Below are 14296 nucleotides of genomic sequence, written 5' to 3'. Positions count from 1 at the left end.
TCAACTGCGATAGTAAAAATTGCTGCAAAAACTGTTCGCGCGATTTGACAGAGCATATGAGTCACATGATCAGATTACGACTAGATGATTAGCACAGGGTGAAAAGATACTATAAAGTAGCGAGCATTTATATTTAATACGGGCTCTTCGGTAGAACCTGAAGAATTTGTCATTAACTAGTGCTACGAGAGTTTTATAATGAGCCATTTATTGGCCTTTAATTTCACGTGATAACATCACATGTCAAAACAATAACCAAAATGTAGGAGTACGTCAGCCAAATAAAAAGACTTCAAACAACGGGGTTTTCGTGATGGCTACAATTAACTGTTCATTTTTAAGCTTTTAAGCGTTTGTGACCACATTTCCACATATTTTGCACCTACAACACAGTAGAGTTAGACATGGTGAACCTTTTGATGCCAAATAACTGTAATGTGAATTTTGTTGCAAGTAAACCTTTAAGTGGTATTCCATTATCTTATATTAGAAAGGATCACATAACAGCCATACATATACCTTGGAATAGAACTAGTCAAGCTGTATTATCAATATTCATTCTACGTAATTGTTATACAGCGGTAAAATGAAAAGCAAAATGTCTGATGTAGGAGCAGACAAATCCATATGTTATCTAAAGAGGAAGCTGTTATTGCTGACATAGTAGGCCCCTTGAACATGTTTGACTGAGCTGAAGAATGCTGTGCCTGCTAGGTTGATGAATCAAACTTTCTTAGATTTTGTTTTGTATTCATTGTTGGCCAGGTACTCCCCGATTACGTATATCTGTAACATGATTTAAGGAAGATATTTATGTTCCGAAGGCTATGACAGCGGGTATAACCAATTATGTCTTTTTACATACATTGAAGACATTCTCAACCCATCAATTCACGTATTAAAACTTGATTCTACTCTCACCTCATAACCATCATCTCCCACATTGAACTGAACATAGAACTGTCTGCCAGGGTAAAAGGCTTTTGGGAGGGGATAAATCTCCTTATCTCCCCAATCTCCATTCTTCAGAGTGTTGAGAACAATTTCACCTGCAGAGAGCTTTGTAATATTAGGACCCGAACATGCAGCAAGCTGCGCCTCCTAAAGAAGGTGATAGAACCTTGTATGTCAGGCCACACCTCCTAACGGTAATTGAACCCTGTATGTCAGGCTACACCTCCTAATGGTAATTGAATCCTATATATCAGGGCCACACCTCCAAATAGCAATTGAACCCTGTATATCAGGCTATTGCTTTTTGCTATCACAAATCACTGTTTCACACATTTTTATCATTTCATCTAGCTAAAACATTTGCTTAAAATTTTCTTTGGTATTTTTAGCTAGTAAATTAGATTTATGATTAGAAATTATGTTCATTTCTCACTTGTAGAAAGTGAGGAACATCGCTTGATCAATGCTCATCTTCAACTCTCAGAAGCAAAGCTTTGAATTGTTGGCTTTGCATATTTATGCTTTTGTTAAACATTTATTCATTTTGAAAAATACGCTCGCAATTTATCTAACTCTCAAATTGAAAGCGTTCAGTAGAAACGCGTTAGAACGACGTAAATATGAATGAAATTTGTTTTATTGTTGCAGGATGTTCATGTGGTTCACCAGGGAGCAGTTGTGTCAGTCTGGAAACTGCCATAAATGGGAAAGAGAGACATAAAGTAGTGCTGCACAAAAAATAATATGTTTTGTTTGAGTTTGCAGCAGTAGATTAATATGTCATATTATATGAGATGAAACTAGGTGAATGGCCACAACTTAGATGGATGGTTTAATAAAAACTTTATGCTGCGGCGAAAATTGCAGTTGGTTTCGCCTAGACCTGCACGATGTTTCGGTTTGATCCGGTGGTTGCGGTTAGTTTATATTAAATCGAGCCGAATGTTTTATTTTTTGACATCAGATAAAACCGAAAACACCGGTTAACCGGTGTGAGTTTGAGGTGCGGTTTCGGTTTCCATATCATAATAACTGTGCCTGCGTGCTTGGGCAGTTACATAAAATCTTCCATGGGAATTGACACTAATTTCTCTTGAATGTTTTTTTAATCTTTACTTTACATATACGTAGATATCACATCCATTCTCGAAAACTATTTATCCCTCCCGCTGCCATAAACGCATTTTTGCGTTTTCTAGGGTCCACTGCCATAGATGCATTATTGTGACTTTCCCAGCAATTACGTAGTAACCTGATTTTATTATTCGTTGACAACATAATCCACGGTCTTTAAGACTTTTATGAAGATGACAGTGTTGTCTAAAAATTTCTCTAGAAGAATCAGCCTAAAACAATGAAGCAATTTTAAACATTCTAACCTAAAAACGAACATTTGTTTGTGTGAGTTCATGTTTTGAGTACCGCGCGCGAGTCAGAAAACAGGTAATTAGTTATGTTGATCACATTATATCCACTTCAGATTTTCGTGATCATACTGATAATTAAAGTAGCAACATTGTCTCTGATGGTGGTGAAAGTAATAGTTTTGTAAGAGTAAGGAACATTGTGGAGAATCGTTTTAGCTTCGCATCGATCGTAGCTTCACATAGATTTATCATCGCACAAAGTATAGATACATTGAATTTTTGGATAGCAATGTTGGTTAAAATGTTGTCAAAATAAAATATGTACCATAACAAACATGTTCTAAATAGAGATTAAAAAAATACTGTATACATAATTATCATGAAGCAATATCGGCAGTTTCTGGTAAAATGGCTGGCACTGGGTAGATACTTGAATTTGTACATGGTTGGCAGTGAAAGGGTTAAATTTCATAACAAAAAATTGAAGTTAAGGTTCATAAAATGAGGATGTTCAGGTTGCCTCGGGTCAGATTAACCGCAATCAATTGTGACATCGTTTGACACCGTGGTGAGTCCTCATGTGTGTCGGTTATAAACGGTGTTCGATTGAAGTTGAGGTCGATAACCGAATTGCCATGGGAGACAAATCGTGCAGGTCTAGTTTCGCCATATATTCAAACATAATTTTTTCAAAGATGGCGGCATGCTTATTTTGCTTAGTAGCTAGTTTCCAGTGTGAGTAGTAACTGAGAACTTACTGATACAAAGGCTGCGATGAAATAAATTAACTCGTCAACCTAATTACCATAGATCGGCAGAATCGTAGTCGGTGCTCAGATGTTTACACAGCATTTAGAGAAAGCTAGTATGAAAAGTTTCTAATTTCCCTTATTTGAGGTGCTTGAGACATTCATAATAATGTATCTGTAGCTAGATTTAAAATTTTATTTTAGCCAACATGAGCAAATGCAAAATAAATTTAACCCAATAGAGCCGCTAGTAGGAGCCAATAGCAGGACTAGACATTTACGGCAAATGACAATATGAATATGAGAGATAGAGACAGGTTGCATCACTGGTTACATCATTTGGGCAAGTTTGGGCAAGTCCGGGCATGCTTTTTGGCCTGAGCGTTCTTACTGTGATCAATCTTGTTCGATTTTAATCTTCAAATATCTTGACAATGACATCGCCTAACACAACAAACATCATATCAACTGATAGACAAAAAAAAAGATTTCTTTTAAATATCAACTCAAATTTCACGCAACCACATCTTTAAATCACACCTTCTAATGGTGATTGCACCCTGTATATTAAGTCACACCTCCTGTTGCCGATTGGACCGTGTATATCAGGCCACACTTCCTGATGGTAATTGAACTCTTTATATCAGGGCCACACCTCCTAATAGCGATTGGACCCTGTATATCAGGCCACACCTCCTGAAGGTGATAGGACCATCTACATGTATGCAAGACGACACTTTTACCTTGGTCCCATCTTGGATTAAAGTGCAGAGGAATGTCTTTGTGTTTCTCTTCCTTATCAGAACTTGATGACGACTCGTCCGGAGTTTTACCTTGAAGGTTGATGGAAATTCTGCAAAAGGACAAATGGAGCTGTAACCAAATATCTAGTCTCAAGCACCTGCTTAGTCATCTGTTACCTCCTACAAGGTGTACAAGCTTGTAGGCACCTGTGAGCACATGTACAGTCCTGGCTAATGCTAGATGTCCATATGGCTAGACTCTTTTTGGCGCTTATAGGCGATTCAAATTATGTTCAGGTGAAATTTGAATATTTACACAAAATGTCTAAATTTCTTTGAAAAAGTTTTGGCATTTTGGGCCAAGAAGATCCTTCAGGCAAAGTCTTGGCAGATTCATGTCTATGACAGAATTGTGACATAGGCAAGGATCTAATAGCATCTTAAACAAACGTACGTTTAGTCTTCAAAACATGAACAGCCACACCCATAACACCTTCTACTGGTTAACTTCTGATTATTACAGTTATTATTGAATATCACATACATACACTAAAACAGTTCTCCAATGTGATTCATTTAGAGTTATCGTCTCATAAAAGTTTTAAAAGTCTCATAAAAATTAATCGTCTCACACCAAAATATGATCAACAACTTAGATCATGGATTACATACACTCCAGAAATACACAACAAACATTTCTGGTCTGTTAGTTGTGCCTCTAATAAATAATCAAACAGGAACTTTTGATATCATGGTGTTTCATTACTAACGATACTTTGACGAGTTTTGTTAAAATTTTGCACATATTCAAACTTTTCTCATCACAAAGTCGGAAACCTGCCGCTGTTTAACCTTTATGTTTACCTTTCTGGATCATCCTTGACGGACCCTATGACTGTAACAATGTCTCCCGACTTCAAACCTGGCACTTTGCGATAGGAGTTGTCTTCCTACAGCAGGTTATCACACTGTATCACTACTTCAGTGATTATGAGTAAAATTTTATGATCCAAACAAAGAGAGAAAAGTCTACTGATGGTTTACGGATAGAGACGATATGATCAGCACTTACCAATGAGCCAAGGAATCTAACATCTAGTACAGACACATCTCCATTGACTGTTAGATGATGAGCATCCTGAGCATCACATCGATGATTGTATGTCACATATGGCTCACCATTCACGTACACCTGCAACAGTTTTCAATAAACCAGACACATGACTCACTAGTCATGTATACCTGCAACCAGTGTCGATAGCTTGACATTTGAGTCATCATTAGCAAACACCAGCAACAGCTGTTAAAAAGCTCGGTACTGCACAATACACGCCATCAGCATGCATTACAGACATCACTGAATGCTACCAGGTGGAAAACTCAATATAGAAAAAGTGTCAGAATTTTAAACGCATGACTATAATATCCTGTACATGTATTATGTCATGGCTAGATGCAAGCTTATGTAGCTTTACATATGTTTACACAATTCTAGACTAACTACAAAGTTATGCATGACGAGCATATCCCTGTCGGCTGCACCACAGTAGCTGCAACAAATGTCAATAAAGCCCAGCTAACCCAGTAATAGTCATCTTGCACCTGAATGCCGATCTTGTAGACTTTTCCAGCCTCAAATTGGAAGCCACCTTCTCTCTCCTCATCTCCGTACTCACCACCTAGTCTTGAACTCCTAACCGTTTCTCCTTCATAGAAACGTGGGTTGAAATGAAGTTGTCTTTCCTCATCAGAAGCGTCGCACACCAAGTTGATATCAAACCTTAAATATTAACAGACAATCTAAACAAACACTCATACTAGAAAACTAAATACTTGTTTCTTACAGCCTGATCATTGATAGGATGTCAGCCTGTGAGCTGGTCACATGTTACAAGTTTAACCCTTTAGCGACCGCGGGCTTACGGCTGGAAATTCCCCAGCGTACCAGTGCATTTACTATGGTGATTTGAGCCTTCAACACCACTGCTTAAAAACTGCATCAATTTTCTTCAAAATTGAGGTAGTTACATAAATTAACATGCATCGGAATCCTCAGAAATTTCTCTACAAGCTGATACTTTTTTAATGTAGTTAGCTTGCATTTGCTTACCTGCAAGAGTCGCAATTCGTTGAAGCTACGAGTTTTTTTGTTAGTACGTCATTTTCAATTGTATTTTATATTCACTAAAAGCAATTGGCAATGTTGTATAAATAATTCTTGCATGGATTGATATGTTCACAACAATTTGCAAAAGAATTTAGTCGTCCAAGAGCATTGAAAGCGGAGTTATGAGCTCCGATGTATAGCGGGAGCGCCATTGGAAAAACTCGAGACGCCATGTCCATAAGCAGCGCAAGACAGTCATCCAACAAGGTTGCTCCAACTTTCGTGCAAATTGGCACAAAACTGCAAATGAATATGCATCTGGAAGCTGAGACATTTTCCTGCAGAATGAGATTTTTTCCTCCACACAGCTTGCAAAAACTTTGCAGCTAGACATATATATATGCGCAGTTACAATTTTTTGCTCTGAATTTTTATGCATTTCTTGAGACTAGATTTATGTAAAAAATTTGCATATAAAGTCATCGCACAGATTTATGTGTGTTGCAGCAAAGATTAACTGGATGTGTGCAAGAAGAATTGAGTCGTGAGCCTATATTCACACATTTGGTGAAGCAGCAAAAGACAGGAAGCAACATTTATGAGCAGAAACAGCAAATCATGGACTGCTAGATTGCAGAACAATATGAGAACTGAGCTATTTGATTAGACTGCTGCTCTGAAGATGGCAGTGTGCAACAAATACAGCACATCAATGCACAACTAATACAACAGATTAGCAAATGTATGTACAAAAGCTAGCAATACAAAGCAGTGAAGCATTTGCAGAAACTAAATAAAATACCATTTGTAAATAAACTTAGCTAGCATGGTAAGGATCAAAACATGACTCGCACAAAGATATTCCAAAATTGACTCCGCTGCCAGTGCATTCAGCTTGCTCATCGACAATGTATACAGACAATTGGTGCACATAACCAGAGACAGCAATGGAAAGCAAACAACATAATTCAAAATTTAGATCTTTTAGATGGAATATGCTGTCTGAAGTTGAGCCAGCCTTTCCATGCCAGCAAGCTTTCATCTACAAATATAAATTTATCAGATAGAAAAACAGGATAGAACCAGTCGCATGTCATGGCAAAAACATTTTTTAATTTGAACAATTTATTGCCAGCAGGGTCTTCAAAATTGTCAATAAAGTGTAAACTTGCTTCTAATTTTTTTTCAGTTTATAAACTGATTAAAAATCAGTGTAGATAATAAAGGAATGTGGACCAGTAAGGCAATAGAGTAGGCTTTTTGAGAATACCTATATGCAAAACTAAACAAGCAACTTGCCAAATATTTATCATCAACAGGCTCCGAAGCATCGCAATGTTTTTGAAGGCCATATTTATTTGTTTCGTTAAATAAAACATTTTTCATGGCCAATGTTTAAAAAGCTTTGAATAATAAAAACACTGTTTAAGAATTCAAACTTATACTCCTGCCAGGCTGTCAGCAAAATGTAATTCTTTTGGTTTTAAATCAGCTCCTCTTTGATATCCGCCATTATTCGCCGTTTCAATGCCGGCCGTTTTAGTCTCACTTTCGCAATCCAATTCATTCTGTTGATTTTCTTTTTTACTTTCATCGTCTTCCTCACATTTTTCTGGTCTAAAATCCTCTTCTTCACTTTTAAACCAGTCGGTATCTTCCTGTAAACGAATCTTTTTAGCAGCACCTCAAATATCGCGTCCGTTCACGATGATCAGCTTTCCATAAAGAACGTTCAACTTCTAACAACGTGTTCTTTTTGCACATGCGTAGAAGGGACTAATTATTGCCTCAAAATAGTAGCGTGATATCTTTTAAAACTCCTAAAAATATTAATTAAAAATTTTAGTGCCGTTTTTAAAATAAATAAATGAATTTAAAAAATATGTATCGAAGACTCAGATCTGACGGGCAATTACGGGTTTGGTACGCTGAGACTGCGCTCTCAGCCCGTCAGATTACGGGAACGATATTCAAAATGTTAATATGTTAAATAGGTCAATAGAAGACAGACACAGGCTTATAGAAGAGGTACGACTGACCACTATATGTGAGAGGGATATTCCCCACTTTGGCTACTCTTCATTTGCGTTGGATATGAATATCACCTAGTTGCAACAAACAGTCAAGGAGTATGTTAAAATAATGGGCTAGTCACATATAATCTGTGTTTCCATGCTTCAAATTGGTTTGGAGATGCTTCCACTCCGATTCATAGAAGCAGTAAAATCTAAATGCATTTAATTTCATTTCACCTTGCTCATAAAAATGCTCACTGCTGATGAATCCAAATGGATAACACTTGGTTAAGCTCTCCTTATTATAGACGAAAGCTGTTTAGTTCAACCACATGGATCACTGCTATGAAAACATTCTACTGCTTCTTTTCTCACTACTGTTTTTGCTTGAGTTTTTACCTTTATGTAACATTTACATGTCAAGGATGGGTTGTTTGTACGAGGATGATGAAATAACTATATTTTCTAGCACAACTAGTTAACTACACATGAATTGGAGAGTGACATGAAGACCTGAAAGTGAGTCTACTTTTACAAGTTGCATTTTGAGGTATACATCACGGATCTCGGAAAGATATTTAGTGAGACTCCGAAACATTAAAACAGTCGAGTGTGAGTTCGGCGGCAGCGGGCAACTCCAAACACATTTGAAGCAAGGAAACACAGTGATTATGTGGACTGCAGACTATTAAGGGAGTGAAACTGCACCAATTTTCTCTCACAATTCGTTGGTGTCATCCCGGATCATGTTCGCTATAAAGTGACCTTCGGGAACAACTAAAGTTTTGTCTTTTCATTTATTGTCGGTCACACCCTCGATGTTCATTTAACTACTTGGAGATACTTCGAAGGTTTCTGTAGTTTTTCGAGTAGGCCTTGAAAAATGATTTTCATATCTTGCCTATATAATGGCACCATACTTTTAATGCACTTTTTATGCTTTAAAAGTTACTTTGTTAACTGAAATACATCACAAGTCGTAAGTAGCAAATTCCATAGATATTTTCTTTGATTGGATTAATCCACCTGCAGCTCACCAGAGATTGTCACAACTATCAGTCAAATTTATCACACTACACTGACCCGCAAGAATTGTCATTAACTATTTGTCTCAAAAAGCAAAAAAACTACACCCGCATAGGGTGTCATGATTTTATGGCCATGTTGAAACTGCTGCAGCTCACCTGTGAGGGTTGTCATGAACAGCTGCGGTCACACTAACCCAGCTGCCAGGAATCAGCTCCTGTGGGATGACGCTGTTGTAACGAGCTCCCTAGAAAGAAAACAGAAAACTCCCTGTAGTTTAGATATTCTATTCTCATCAAGTCAGTCACACAGTACTGAATGATAGTGTGATAGTATAATAGTGTGTAGAATAGTATAATGATAGTATAATAGTTACTTGCTTTATCATAGATAGTATGATAGTGCAAGTAACTACTTACATCAGTAGTTAAAGCTTAAGGAAAACTGTAGCCTTAGTTCCTTCAATGCTCACAGACTGTCAATACTAATAGATACTTACAAAGTATGCTGTGAATTCGACATCAGTAAATTTAGCATCACCATCTATGTAGATGTGAGAGATGGAACGGATGTCCACTCTATGGTCGTAATTGCAGAAGTGGGCTCCATTAACATAGACCTAAAGGGGACAGTAGATGGAAGTTTACGTACAATATTCCTATGAGCTCATCATCATTGATTCAACGACGCAGTTAATCAACAATTTTGAATAATCGACCAGATAAAAATAGTAAACATCCGCAAGTCAAGGGAGTGTTATTAGGCAGAAACTTTGATAAAATCTATCATGCTGCCAAAAGATGAAAACAGAACTTGCGGATGATGCGCCAAAAAATGCTGGGCAAGCATTTTTAGGCAAGCATTCTATTTTAATTGTTTTCTAAATTTCCGTCATTTTTAGTTTGATTTGAGCAGTTCCGAATGCACTGCTATGGAGTAGAAATCCTTATCTTTTTGGCAAATCATCCACATCCCCAATCTCCATTGAATCACTTATTGCATGGTAACTCAACGTGCGCACAACTCCAAATCAACACCATAGAGACGGTGATTCACTGGCTACTAAATGACAACATGCAATAGTATGGTGGAAAGGATTAATAGGCTTTTAATGCATCATACTTTATCTACAAGAGCAGGAAGTCCTGGGATGAGGTTTAAAGCTATGCAAACCCAACTAAAGCATGTGGTAGCTAGTGATTGCTCACCACATAGTTCCATGCTGTACAGATTGTTCGAATCTCAAAGCTAGCCTTAGAGGGAAATGGGAAGTCGGGCCCATCTTTCTCTTCTTCTCCCCATTCACCATCAACCAAGGAGTTCCTTACCACCTAATCCTGACACTGGCGAGGATTGTAGTGGAAAGCAATTGTGCTAGCGCCATCTCCCTCCTCCGTCTGGAGGTTAAGGTAAAACTTAACATGATCATAAGACACCTGCCACAAATGTTTTGAAACTTTAGAAAATCAGAAAATACTTGGTGCTGGCATGCCACTACCCACCATGAACATAAACATAGAACTACTGGCCAACTGATGACTTGAGCTTGACAGCTAAACCGACCTCATCAAGTTCAATTGATCACAAGTCCTTTTTACATGCACTCAGGTAAGTGACCTACTTTTTAGCTACTTGGAAAGTCAATGAATCTATGAGTAGTTTTAGGCGGTACCCTTGTTTGCCTACTGCCTACGCAGTCATTGGTCATGTTGACATTGCAAAGTACTCAGGCTTACATTAGGTACAATGGGTCAACTATAAACCCTCATTAACATACGTAACAGAACACATCAGGTCATGGGCTAAATGAGAGGATAAGATAAGGCCTATACTGCCCTCTGAAACACATTTAGCCTCGGCTAGCAGCCTACAACTTTCCTACACAATCAAACTACTGATTTGAATAGATGACATGCAACAGCTAGTAGATATGCACTAGTCTATGGTTTGTCTAAATATATTAAATGTCTTATTGGATGCTGGTCTGGCTCCACATTTAGTGAAGTAATCGCTTTCCGGGAAAAGTCAATGGTAATAGGAGCAACTAGGACTCAACAGTAATCAAGGTTTACACTTTTGACATGTGTGCCAGTTAATCAACCCAGCAGCCTGTAGTTAGAGACGCAAGTAGTACTGCCCGCAAATGAGCTTCAGACACAAGCTATATGCAGCTATAATGACAGTAGACACTGACAACTTGCATATATAGAGTGAGTCTATGTGTTATACCTGTCTGCTGCGCCCTTCTTTACTTTACCCCACACTACTACTAGACACTAAGCTATAGATACATAGAGAGAACTATCACTAGGTATGCTGGATAGATAGTGATAACCATAGAAACCAGTGATCATTATAATATTGTCTCTAGAATTAGATGAACTGTTAAAATGAAGATCTATAAACACCTAAAACTAGAGATGGTATAAAATTGGCCTGGAAATGTTAATCGGTGGTAAGTGTACAGTTATGATGGGGACATACGTATATACAGTTCAGATTCAGATAGACAGTAGATTGAGAAATAATTATATCGTGAGAGGATATATAGATGTACGTCAGGACTGCATATATGTACATGTAAATGAGCTGAAAGACTGGAACAGGGATACAGTAGACTTGATGACCAGCCCACAGTAGTGTGATGATCTGCATTTATACAAAAAACTATCCTGTACTTTCTCATAGAGTGCAGCGTTACGAAATATGATGACCAACTACGGTTAATGGTAAAATTTATCAGAACAAGTACCTACAGCCTTCTTTATTATAAACCATATCTGCAAGTAAGTCTGCATAATCTATACTTCCTAGAGACAATGTTTTAGGCCATCACCCTTTGCATCGAGTTTTCTTGTTTTTTTATCGAGATTTTGACCTTGGATCGCTCAGTCGTTTTGGTTCTATTAGTAACTGAAAGGTTCAGGGCTCCAGGTAGATTAGTTGGCTTGTTACAAAAAACAATGAATATCAAAGACTATTTTCTATACTTGTACATCAGATCAATAGCTAGTAAGAAAGGTGACTAGGTACAGTCCTAGTGAATTTAGCTATAAACATAACCTAATTATACACTTATGGTTGTAGCTAGTCACAGGTTTCATTATACTTTCTCAATACAGTCAAGTTCGGTTACAAACATTAACTTTACACTAACTTGTTGGACACAGTTATGCTTGATTACCTACAAGACAGTTACCTCAACCTCTCCGATTCAGTTAAATTTGATTACATATCCTATACTTACCTCATCTTATAGAACATGGTCAGGTCTGATTAGTTACGAGACACTTACGGCAACTTGTTGGCCTTTTATTGTCACCATTTGCAAACATTTTATCTGAAGGTATTGCAAATCTGTTAGACAGAGCATGATTCCTTCTTGCGGTTTTACTATCACCTCTGACCATGTTGGAGTTGGGAGCTGCTGGTATTCGCTCGTTATCCAACTTCGAAGGCAGCTCTTTTCTTTCCATTGACTCCATATCTAGTAAAAACATGGACTATTACTAAATGTGGAAAGACATAGTTAGACAACTCCGATACAATGTCATAGTAGCAGCAAGCAAACATGACCCTTACTATATTTAACAGAGGAGCACTTGATGCGGTTTCGAATGAGAAAATCATACAGCTGACTTAGTTATATGTTGACAGTAAAATCAGGAAAAAAACGGGGATGAGCTAGAAACACATATGCTAAAAAACTATCATGCAGTAGATATACAGTACAACTAGTAATATATGTACAGTAAAACTAGTGATATATATACAATAAAACTAGTGATAGATATACAGTAGAACCAGTGATATATATATACTGCAGAACTAGTGATAGATATACAGTAGTACTAGTGAAAGACATACAGTAGAACTAGTGAGAGATATACAGTAGAACTAGTGATGGATATACGATAGGTGTCATACGATAGGTTCTCTGTCTCCATAGCATCGTACTAAACTTGTATGTAACCTCTTGCAGCATACCAGACTTCTGCTGAATCTTGAGCATCAAACCCCAGTTCTACACCTCCAATTATAACAACATTCAACCTTAGCGACTTCTTGCCTTTTCACATTGTGCTAAATACACAAACAAAGCATTGAAGATATAAGAATGTATTTGACTAGAAATTTATATGATATAATGAAAACAATTGCTTGTTAATACTTCTGTTTCGCACAAAAATACTACATTATTATTTTATTGAAACTTTAAGCAATGGTTGATAACTTTTAATTAATGCTGTTTTTAAACCCCATAGACGTGTCATTTCAGATCATTTTTGTCACGAGGTGATACCGGAGGTACCTTTACATCTGTTCTTCATACATTCTTATCAAGACAAACAACAGTCCAATGATATCCTTTGACTATCATTGCAGTTCTATGTCAATAAATTGTACTAACCCTGTGAAAATGTAACTAGGCATAATGTATAGAACAATCATACCTTCCTTTTCCTCTGTAGATCATCTTTGTGGCAGATCATCAGCTTGACTTGTCTACAAATATCATGAACCACGTCTGTTCAGATGAGTATGTTGACGCTGAAAAGCATAAACATCTGCTTACAAAAGTGTATGATACAAACTCTATGCAATGTCATCAACAAACATGATCAGTATTATAGAGTCACCATAGCAACTGCTGAATCTTGGTCTTTGCAATGCTTACGTTTACTGGCTGTTTCAGCTATTTCTAACACCTCTGTATCTCATCTTCCACAGCTTACTGTCCATATCTATACATAGGAAAACAAAATCCATACCTATGAAAAGACAATTCACACATATGAACATCATATCTGCAAATATGAACAGCATATTTGTACATATGGACAGGAAATATGTACATCTGGACAGGATATCTGTACATACGAGCAGCACACATATACATACTATTTGGCTAAGCACCCGTGTCTGATATTTAGCTCCCTACCAATATATACAGTTCATATTTATCTTATCTATAAAAATACTGGCTGTTGTCAGTCTGTATGTTCAGTTTTAGTCATAACCCAATCTTAATTCTTTGATTATTGTTTTGACTATTCTTTATTCATCTCTCTTTCCTTCCTCATCCTCTCCGCCTCTCTCTCTCTCTCTCTCGCTCTCTTTTCCTTCCACTCCCCCTCTCCCGCTCCCTCTCTCTCTTCGGCTTCCTCTCTCTCTCCATCTCCTTCCCGGTCCCTCTATCCCGCGTACTCTCTCGCTTTCCCTCCCACTCGTTCTCTCTCCCTCTTTCCCTTCCTCTCCTTTCCACTCTCTGTTTCCCGTTTCTCTCTACCTTTCCGTCCTTCTCTCATTTTCTCTCTCCTGCACTCTTTCTCTC

General features: G+C 37.6%; 1 protein-coding gene and 1 pseudogene across 1 annotated transcript in view; both read right to left on the bottom strand.

The window, feature by feature from the left end:
* The window catches only part of LOC137403553 (uncharacterized), a 411606-nt gene that overhangs the window by 333980 nt on the left and 63330 nt on the right, over nt 1-14296 (bottom strand). The window lies entirely within an intron of this gene.
* On the bottom strand, nt 346-14270 carry LOC137404164 (32 kDa beta-galactoside-binding lectin-like; annotated as a pseudogene).

Source organism: Watersipora subatra, chromosome 9 (assembly GCF_963576615.1).
Source record: "Watersipora subatra chromosome 9, tzWatSuba1.1, whole genome shotgun sequence".
In the NCBI taxonomy this organism is placed as follows: Eukaryota; Metazoa; Bryozoa; class Gymnolaemata; order Cheilostomatida; family Watersiporidae; genus Watersipora; species Watersipora subatra.
The sequence above is the reverse complement of the archived record's forward strand: the minus strand, read 5'-3'. Positions and strand labels throughout refer to the sequence as shown.